Source organism: Ranitomeya imitator, chromosome 4, assembly GCF_032444005.1.
Source record: "Ranitomeya imitator isolate aRanImi1 chromosome 4, aRanImi1.pri, whole genome shotgun sequence".
NCBI classification, from domain to species: domain Eukaryota; kingdom Metazoa; phylum Chordata; class Amphibia; order Anura; family Dendrobatidae; genus Ranitomeya; species Ranitomeya imitator.
Window position 1 is genome coordinate 274,080,265 of NC_091285.1, and position 8,645 is coordinate 274,088,909.

At 43.6% G+C, this 8,645-nt stretch overlaps 1 long non-coding RNA gene across 1 annotated transcript; it reads left to right on the plus strand.

Moving 5' to 3' along the window:
* Positions 1-727: 727 nt before the first annotated feature.
* LOC138675941 (uncharacterized) lies at positions 728-8,191 on the plus strand. The gene is made up of 2 exons (XR_011320736.1): positions 728-1,077; positions 6,000-8,191. It is a non-coding gene; the product is annotated as an uncharacterized lncRNA (long non-coding RNA).
* Positions 8,192-8,645: the final 454 nt, after the last annotated feature.

Here is an 8,645-nt window from a genome sequence, read left to right on the forward strand (position 1 = left end):
CACAGCGCCTGGCGAACACTAAGTCCATCAAATTCAGGGCAGCGCCTGAATCCACAAATGCCATAACAGAATAGGACGACAGAGAGCAAATCAGAGTAACGGACAAAAGAAATTTAGACTGTACCGTACCAATGGTGGCAGACCTAGCGAACAACTTAGTGCGCTTAGGACAATCGGAGATAGCATGAGTGGATTCACCACAGTAAAAACACAGCCCATTCCGACGTCTGTGTTCTTGCCGTTCAGCTCTGGTCAAAGTCCTATCACATTGCATAGGCTCAGGCCTATGCTCAGAGAATACCGCCAAATGGTGCACAGCTTTGCGCTCACGCAAGCGCCGATCGATCTGAATGGCCAAGGACATAGACTTGTGAAGGAACAAATTATGAAAGATTCTCCATTTTGTGCTTTGACTCCATTTTGTTGTTGGTTAAAGATAAATTCTGTTATTTACTTAGGTAGAAGGTTACAGCTGCTATGAAATAATTCTGTCCTGTTTCTCACGAAGATAACATTTTGTTATTCAGCTAGTCTATGGTTCATAATTGGTATAAAGACCTTGAGTATTCTAACTCGAGTGAGCCAGATAAGAGACTCGTGGGGGTATCGCTATACAAGACTGAGGCATCTGTTAATATGTTTTTCTATGCCAAAAAGACATGACCATATCTGTAGTTTCCATTTTTCCTGTATCCTCATGGGTTAAGTTTTTCCTGTATTCTTATAGGTTAAGAACTGTGAACGTGTTCTTATGCTGATTGGTTGAAGTATAATTTCTATGACTATGAAAAGTCAGACAATAAACAGGGGCCCAGAGATCTGCTCGATCCCCCACACAGAGGCACGAGTCTCCGTCTGGTCATTTTCAGTTGCCGGCAACGCCCTGTAGATTAATCTGGAAATCACTGAGTCAACCGTGAAGGATCACTTTAGATCCTCCCTCAACAGCTTGGCGCCCGAAACATGGGGCCCCAACCAGGAACGCCTCTGCCCCCCGGAGGACAACCAGACAAAGGACCCTCGGAGCGGACACGGGCACTGGAAAATTGGGACTGATCATCCCCCACAACAACCACGGTAAGTTGGCAGTTATACTGTCTGTTGTGAATTCTGTGGTCAAGCTCCCTCCTGTGGTCATGAGTGGTACTTCGGCTGGTTCTGTCTATGAGCTTCCTCTGGTGGATGTGAGTGGGGCTGCGGCTTCTGAGTTTCCTTCCTCAGGTGACGAGGTTAAGTCGTTAGGTGCTGCTCTATTTAACTCCACCTAGTTCTTTGTTCCTGGCCTCCAGTCAATGTTCCAGTATTTGTCTTGCTATCTCCTGGATCGTTCTTGTGGCCTGTCTGCCCTGCATAAGCTAAGTTTTTGCTTGTGTTACTTTTGTTTGCTATATTTTCTGTCCAGCTTGCTATATTGGTTTTTCTTGCTTGCTGGAAGCTCTGAGACGCAGAGGGAGCACCTCCGTACCGTTAGTCGGTGCGGAGGGTCTTTTTGCCCCCTCTGCGTGTTTGTTTGTAGGTTTTTGTGCTGACCGCAAAGCTATCTTTCCTATCCTCGGTCTATTCAGTAAGTCGGGCCTCACTTTGCTAAAATCTATTTAATCTCTGTGTTTGTATTTTCATCTTAACTCACAGTCATTATATGTGGGGGGCTGCCTTTTCCTTTGGGGAATTTCTCTGAGGCAAGGTAGGCTTATTTTTCTATCTTCAGGGCTAGCTAGTTTCTCAGGCTGTGCCGAGTTGCATAGGGAGCGTTAGGAGCAATCCACGGCTACCTCTAGTGTGGTATGATAGGATTAGGGATTTCGGTCAGCAGAGTTCCCACGTCTCAGAGCTCGTCCTATGTTAGTAACTATCAGGTCACTTTGTGTGCTCTTAACCACTAGGTCCATTGTGGTTCTGAATCACCTGTTCAGAACAACTGTCCAGACTGACCGTTTGGTGTGGTTTTCCTGTGTTTGTTGCTGCAAAGAGGATCTGAGGTTTGTCCCCGATGGTGGGTGATTTTTGGGTGGAATCATATAGAGGTGTAGTTCCGTTGGGAGCCCAGTGCTCGAACCGTACCTCATAAGGGACGGACACCCCGGATTGACCAGTGATGCAATTCTCTTTATTGTCAAAATATCCTGAATTCCTGATCATTGTTAGAATCAGGCGCGGTGAGGTGATCGAAGATTGGGTAGGATACGTAACTCAGGAATATATAGAAGTATACAGTATATATATCCAGAGGTATTCGGAGGGAAGTCTAAGACGCCCTCCTCCTTTCACTGAGTACCACGTTTTTGGGTTGTCCCAGCGGGGGACAGAGAGACCCAGTGGAACAAACCGTAAAGGCCTCTCGGTATTGTGCACAACTAGGTAAGGATATTTAGCTCTAAAGGAGAATGATGTTTCCATGGAAGTAAGAGAAGACTTTGAATTTGTGTGTTGAATCTGATACTGTTAGCCCAAAGATGAGGAAAATATTCTCAATCATTGTTTTTTCTAAGGTGTTCTGGCATATGAATTGTGTGATGAAGGTTTTGTAGAAATTAATTAAGTCTGAGAACTGCTGTATTCTGTTTCTGTGTAGATTTCCCAATGGGAGGGGTCAAACAACTGCGCTGTGTCTTTCTGCTTTCTGTGCTGAGGAATGCTGTGATGTTCTTATCTGTTCCGTGTTTCTGGTATGGAGGGGGCGAGTCGCTGCATCCTCTCCTTGTGTAGTAAGAATTATTGTAAGTTTAAAGTAAAATATGGTGTCTTGTTTTAGAAGGAACTTGTATGATAGTTTGGTTGTCAGTGTAATTAAAAGATTGGTAAAAGATTTATCTGCTTCAAGTTGAGTGGTTGATATATAGCAAATTAAGGATTAACAGAGAAAGTGAATTCGGATTTGTTTTTGTTACGTTGAAAAAGGGAAGCTGTCTACTACTATGACAAAGACTGAGAAAGTGGCTGAATGTTTTGTGGTGCAGGAAGGAATTGAGAAAGTGATTGAGGGTAATGTGTTAGAAAGACAAATAATTAAAAAATAATAATCTGAAACAGGGGGGCTCCCTGTTAGATGATATGGTCCCTCCCCAGGAAATCAAGCCTCTCCTCCCGACTGTAAGCTCCGTGCCCCTCAATCCCAAAGCACCAATATATTCTGGGTTGCCAAAACTCAGTGCGCCCCCACCCTATGATCCTGCCGGGTGGATTTGTGATGTATGCGGAGTTACTAATTCTCAGTGGAGACAGGTCTGTTACAATTGTGAAGCAAGAAGACCCGGAGTTGTAGCCCCCACCTTTCCCTTGCTAAACGCTGACGGCACTTATTATCAGCCACCGCCAGCACCAGTCCCTGGTATGCTTAGTATTGCTAGTGGTTATGAGTATCCACCCCCTCCTACTTTAGTTACCCGATTCAGAAATATCCCCCATGGTTTTCTATAGACAAATAGCAGCGAATCGAGAGATTTATTCCACTCCCTGGAGAGATCTGTTACACTTACTCCATGTGAAGGCTGGGGAGGGGTATTTTCCAATTATTGAGGGGGAACCTATGAGAGTGATGTTGATTTCTGTAATGCTTTAAAGGTTTGGGCACAAGATAGACGAGCGGACCACGCTACCTCCCTCACAGATGTCACACAGGACAAGGGGGAGACTGCCGAGAAGTTCTATAGGCGTCTTATGGTAGTACTTAAAGATTTGGGGTTTTCACTATATAATAAAGCCCATTCACACTTTTTTTGCAGTAGCTTTGATGTCCGGCCTTAAATCTGAATTGAAAGAGGCAATAATGTCAATGAGACCCGATACTGAGACTTCCATTCTGGACCATGCATTGAAAAAAAAAAAAAAAAAGTAGTACAAAGTTTCCAGAAGAACTTAACCCATTCTGTATCAGCAGCTGCGCTCTCTAGCCCCCACCACTCTCAGCCCCCCCCCCCCCCACAGCTGCAAGGACACAGCTCCCAGCTCGTTCCTTATCAGTGGCCCAAGCAGAAGACTTCAGCTCCAGCCCCCCTCCCTTACACAAATCCAGTCTCATACTCCAATATTTATTTTAACCCTGTGTCTGGAAATCTCCCTCGCCATGTTAATTCTCAGACCAAGACAAGACAGATGGACTTGTAAATATTACGGTCAGACAAACCCAGACTGGAGAAATACTTGTATAATCTGTGCTGCAACCCAACCTAAGTGAATTACGCTGAATCCTGTCCAGACAAGATCACATGTAGTGATATAAGAAGCTGACACAGGATTGTGGTTAGTGGGTAGTGGGGACATTAACTTTTGGGAGTAAGCTGACAGTAATCCTTTTGGGAAGGAGCTGTAGACCAGCATGTCATGTCACCCCCACCACCAGAGAACCAACCATATCAGGTAGTGTATGACAGATACAGGAGTATTATCCCTGGAAGCCCTCTGACTAGCTAGCAATGCTAAAATAATTGGCTGACCCTGAGAACAAACCTTTCCCATTTTACAGACAAAGATAATATGATGGACGTATAAGTGCACCTGAGCAGACCTAGAGAGTTGGTGAGCCAAGATGATGGTCAGATGGTCATTACGTTATATTACCCCTATGCAGATGAATATAATGAGATGTGTATCCTACACGCCCTTTCCCAATCAGTTTGCAAAAAAATATGGGCGAGTGTCTTTAACCCTGTCAGTTACAATATGCTTATGTCACGTTGCTTCAGTATGTGGATAATCTTTTGTTGTGTGCACAGACAGAGCAGGAAGCCATTGTTGCCACTGTTAGTTTTCGCAAGTATCTGGCAGATCTGAACTGTCGGGAACTTCAGGATCTGTCTACTGCATGTGTTCTGGCCAAAGACAGGCGGGCTAATATATACACGGACTCACAGTATGCATTTGGTATTGCTCATGATTTCGGAGCCCTATGGGCCAATCGAGGATTTGTTACTACTGCCGGGACTCCAGTGAAGAATGCTGAAGCTGTTAAAACCCTTATGGACTCAATCAAATTACCTACCCAGGTGGCCATTATCAAAGTTAAGGAGCATGGTACTATGGAACAGTCCACAGACTGTTGGTAACACCTTTGCGGATATGCAAGCAAAAGCTGCTGCTCTTCTACCCGTTGAACCGCCCATACCAGCTATGGTGACCACACGCTCTCAGCGTAAACAGTTACAAGAAACCCTGACTCTACAGGAGCCTGATGATCTATGCCAGACTGAGGTTTTCTGCCGGAACCCGCGAGACCGAATGTTTCCAAAGGAAGAAGTGAAGCAGTGGAAGCTGATGGAGCATGTATGGACAATGGTCTCTGGAAAAAGGACCAACTTGTGTGTCTCCCTAAGCAGATGTACCCTGCTATTGCCACATGGGCGCATGGGCCCACACATCGAGGTATCTGTCAGACTTGCAATCCCGGTCAACTTCAACGTGTAACCCCGAAGCACCTTGCTAAGCCCGACTATCCTTTCCAAAGGCTCCAGGTGGACCTCATCACGTTACCTAAGTCTGAAGGTATGAATATTGTCTGGTGGTTGTCGATATGTTCTCCAATTGGCCAGAAGCATTCCCCGTTACCAACGTGACTGCAAAGACCACAGCAAAGAAACTGGTGATGGAAGTTATATGCGGATATGGTGTTCCAGAAGTTGTTGAAAGTGACCAAGACCCGGAATTTCCTTCTCATGTGTATCAGGAGGTTCTGACAATGCTTGGATCCACTGTAGCCGTCCATATTCCGTACCATCCACAATCTAGTGGGAAAGTTAAGAGGCTGAACGGCACATTGAAGGGACAATTGACCAAAATGATGCAGGAGACTATGGCTCCATGGCCAGGGCTCTTATATATTCGTACTACCCCTATTGCAAAACATGGCCTGTCCCCATATGAGATATTGTTTGGTGCTATGTTCTCAGTTGTAAATTTTCAGTCTCAGTAGTTGTCAGAAGAAACTGACCGTGCTGTTCAATATGTTATTCAGTTTAGTAGAAATGTTGCTAACACCCATGTTTTAGTTTCTTCTTCCCTTCCAGATTCAGCAGAAACCGATATTGGTCACAATTTGAAGCCTGGTGGTTTTATGGTCGTGAAAAGCTATGTCAGAAAACACGGACTAGAACCCTTGTATGATGGTCCCTACCAAGTCCTCCTCATTATTCCTATGTCAGTAAAGCTGGAAGGAAGGCCGACGTGGATCCACGTATCGCACTGCAAGCTGGTCAAACAGACTAGTGGCAAATAAGGGGACATGATGTTTTGGTTTTTCGTATTTCCATATAATAATATTGATAACCGAATGGGACAGCCTAAATTCTCCAACATCCTTGAATAATAAGTTTGTACAATATCATGAAAGATTAGTAGTACAGATGGGTATAGCCAATAAAATTGTCAGTTATACAAATGTGGGATAAATTGGTTAGGGCCACAGATTATCCAGATGATCAAATTTGGGATATATTGGATATACTTAATACCACTGCCTGTGTTATGAATCTGTTGAAGGGTTTAAAGCCCACTGATTGCTCAGATTATGTCCCACTAATTCATGAAGCACCTAAACTAAAGGTCCCAGGGGGGATAACCGTATTAGCTGATAATTATACCTGCTATAATTCCCACGACACTACAGGTACACCAGTAGGGGTCTTCGAGACAGGTTTCTGTAAAGAGAACAGTTCCCTGGATACTGACTTGCTAGCTAATCATACACAGTATGTGTACGACATTTATTGGTTATGTGGAGATGGTAAGCTCCGTCCTAGGTTGCCTAATGCCTGGAAAGGTCAATGTACCCTTGTTAAACTAGCTATGCAGTTCAAGATTTTACCTTGGGATCCGGAGACACCTGATGAATATACCAGAAAGAGGAGAAGTCTCGATCAGCTCCATATGAGTTATGAAGAAAATCCATTGATATATGTCGATGGCATTGGAGTGCCAAGGGGGGTGCCTGACCAATTTAAAGCCCAGAACTAGATCTATGCTAGCTTTGCTTCTATAATCCCACAGGTGCAGATTAATAAAAATGTTGATTGGATCAATTACATATATTACAGTGAACAAAGGTTTGTCAATTTTACCTGTGATGCTTTCCAAGGTATAGTTGAGGAGTTGAGCCCTAACACTAGAATGACCCTCCAAAACAGACTAGCCCTTGATATGATCTTAGCTGAGAAAGGAGGAGTCTGTGGGATGGTGGGAGAGGAATGTTGTACCTATATCCCTCAGAACTCTGGGGTAAATGGAAAGACCATGATAGCCCTTAAAAAGATAAATGGGTTAGCAGCAGAATTAAAAACTAATGTTGGAGTAGACACATCTTTCTTTTCAGGCTGGTTGGGTGGGCTCAAAGGATTCTTTCAACAAGCTTGTCTGGTACTGATTGCCCTTCTTGTAGTTGGATCGATAATCCTCTGTTGTGTTATTCCCCTGTATAAAAAGGTTATCACTGAGGCAACTCCGACTGGCACCTTCCTCAACCAAGAAGTAGACTCACCAGAGTATGATGGCACTGATCCAGGGGAGATCCCCAAGTACGTCCCCCTCAAGAAGTTAGACAAGACCCTTTACTCTCAGATGATGCAAAGAGATTTAGTTTAGGGACAGCAGGAGAACTCCATGTGAAGCTAGTGAAGGGTTCAGCTGCCTGGAGGCCTCTCACAAGGGGAGAGCTTCTGAGGTGTCTGGATGAAGAAATCCACCTCCCCTTTCCCCATCACATGGACAGTCTCGAAGGATCTTTCTTTTTAGGAAAAAACTTAGTGTTTAGGGGGGATTGTCAAGTTGAAAATATATATCTTTATACTCTTTTGTACTTTTATATATTCTTATGCTGTGAAACAATAAGTTTTTCCCCTTATGTTTGCTAATGCAAATTTAACTGTATTTAAGATGGCTGCCAGTATTCACATAAGTTAGAAGATATTCAAAGACTCAGAGATTAATATGATAAAGACAATGACCGTAATAAGGACAGTTGGTGGGCAGACACCTTCTCCTTTCTTAATCCAGCCAATTGGTTTGAGGGACTTGCGGCTGGATAGCTGGAATCTTACAAAGTTTGTTACATATCACTGCCTTTATCCTTGTCATGTATGTAATACTAAAACTTGTTTTTTGGTGTATTTCTGTATGTATTAGGAAATTCTGCACTAAGACAACTAATGATGAAACCAAAAGCGTTGCCACCCCTGCTCTTCTCTACACCGATTTTACAAAGTTACCTGATGAAGATGTTGAAGCCAAGCGCATGGCTATCTTCAAAAGATCCCAACTACTGTTATCAATAATTGTTATTCATAAATTCTAGTATACAGGGGGGACGGGTACGCCGCAACAGCCATGGCTGGTAAAATGGCACCAGTCACGTGAAGACCAGTACCCCTCGAGCTTATAGCTTGGGATAGTACCTCTGATGCTGGACATTAGTTAACAAAATTTATCTAGGGGGGAATGTGAAGGAACAAATTATGAAAGATTCTCCATTTTGTGCTTTGACTCCATTTTGTTGTTGGTTAAAGATAAATTCTGTTATTTACTTAGGTAGAAGGTTACAGCTGCTATGAAATAATTCTGTCCTGTTTCTCACGAAGATAACATTTTGTTATTCAGCTAGTCTATGGTTCATAATTGGTATAAAGACCTTGAGTATTCTAACTCGAGTGAGCCAGATAAGA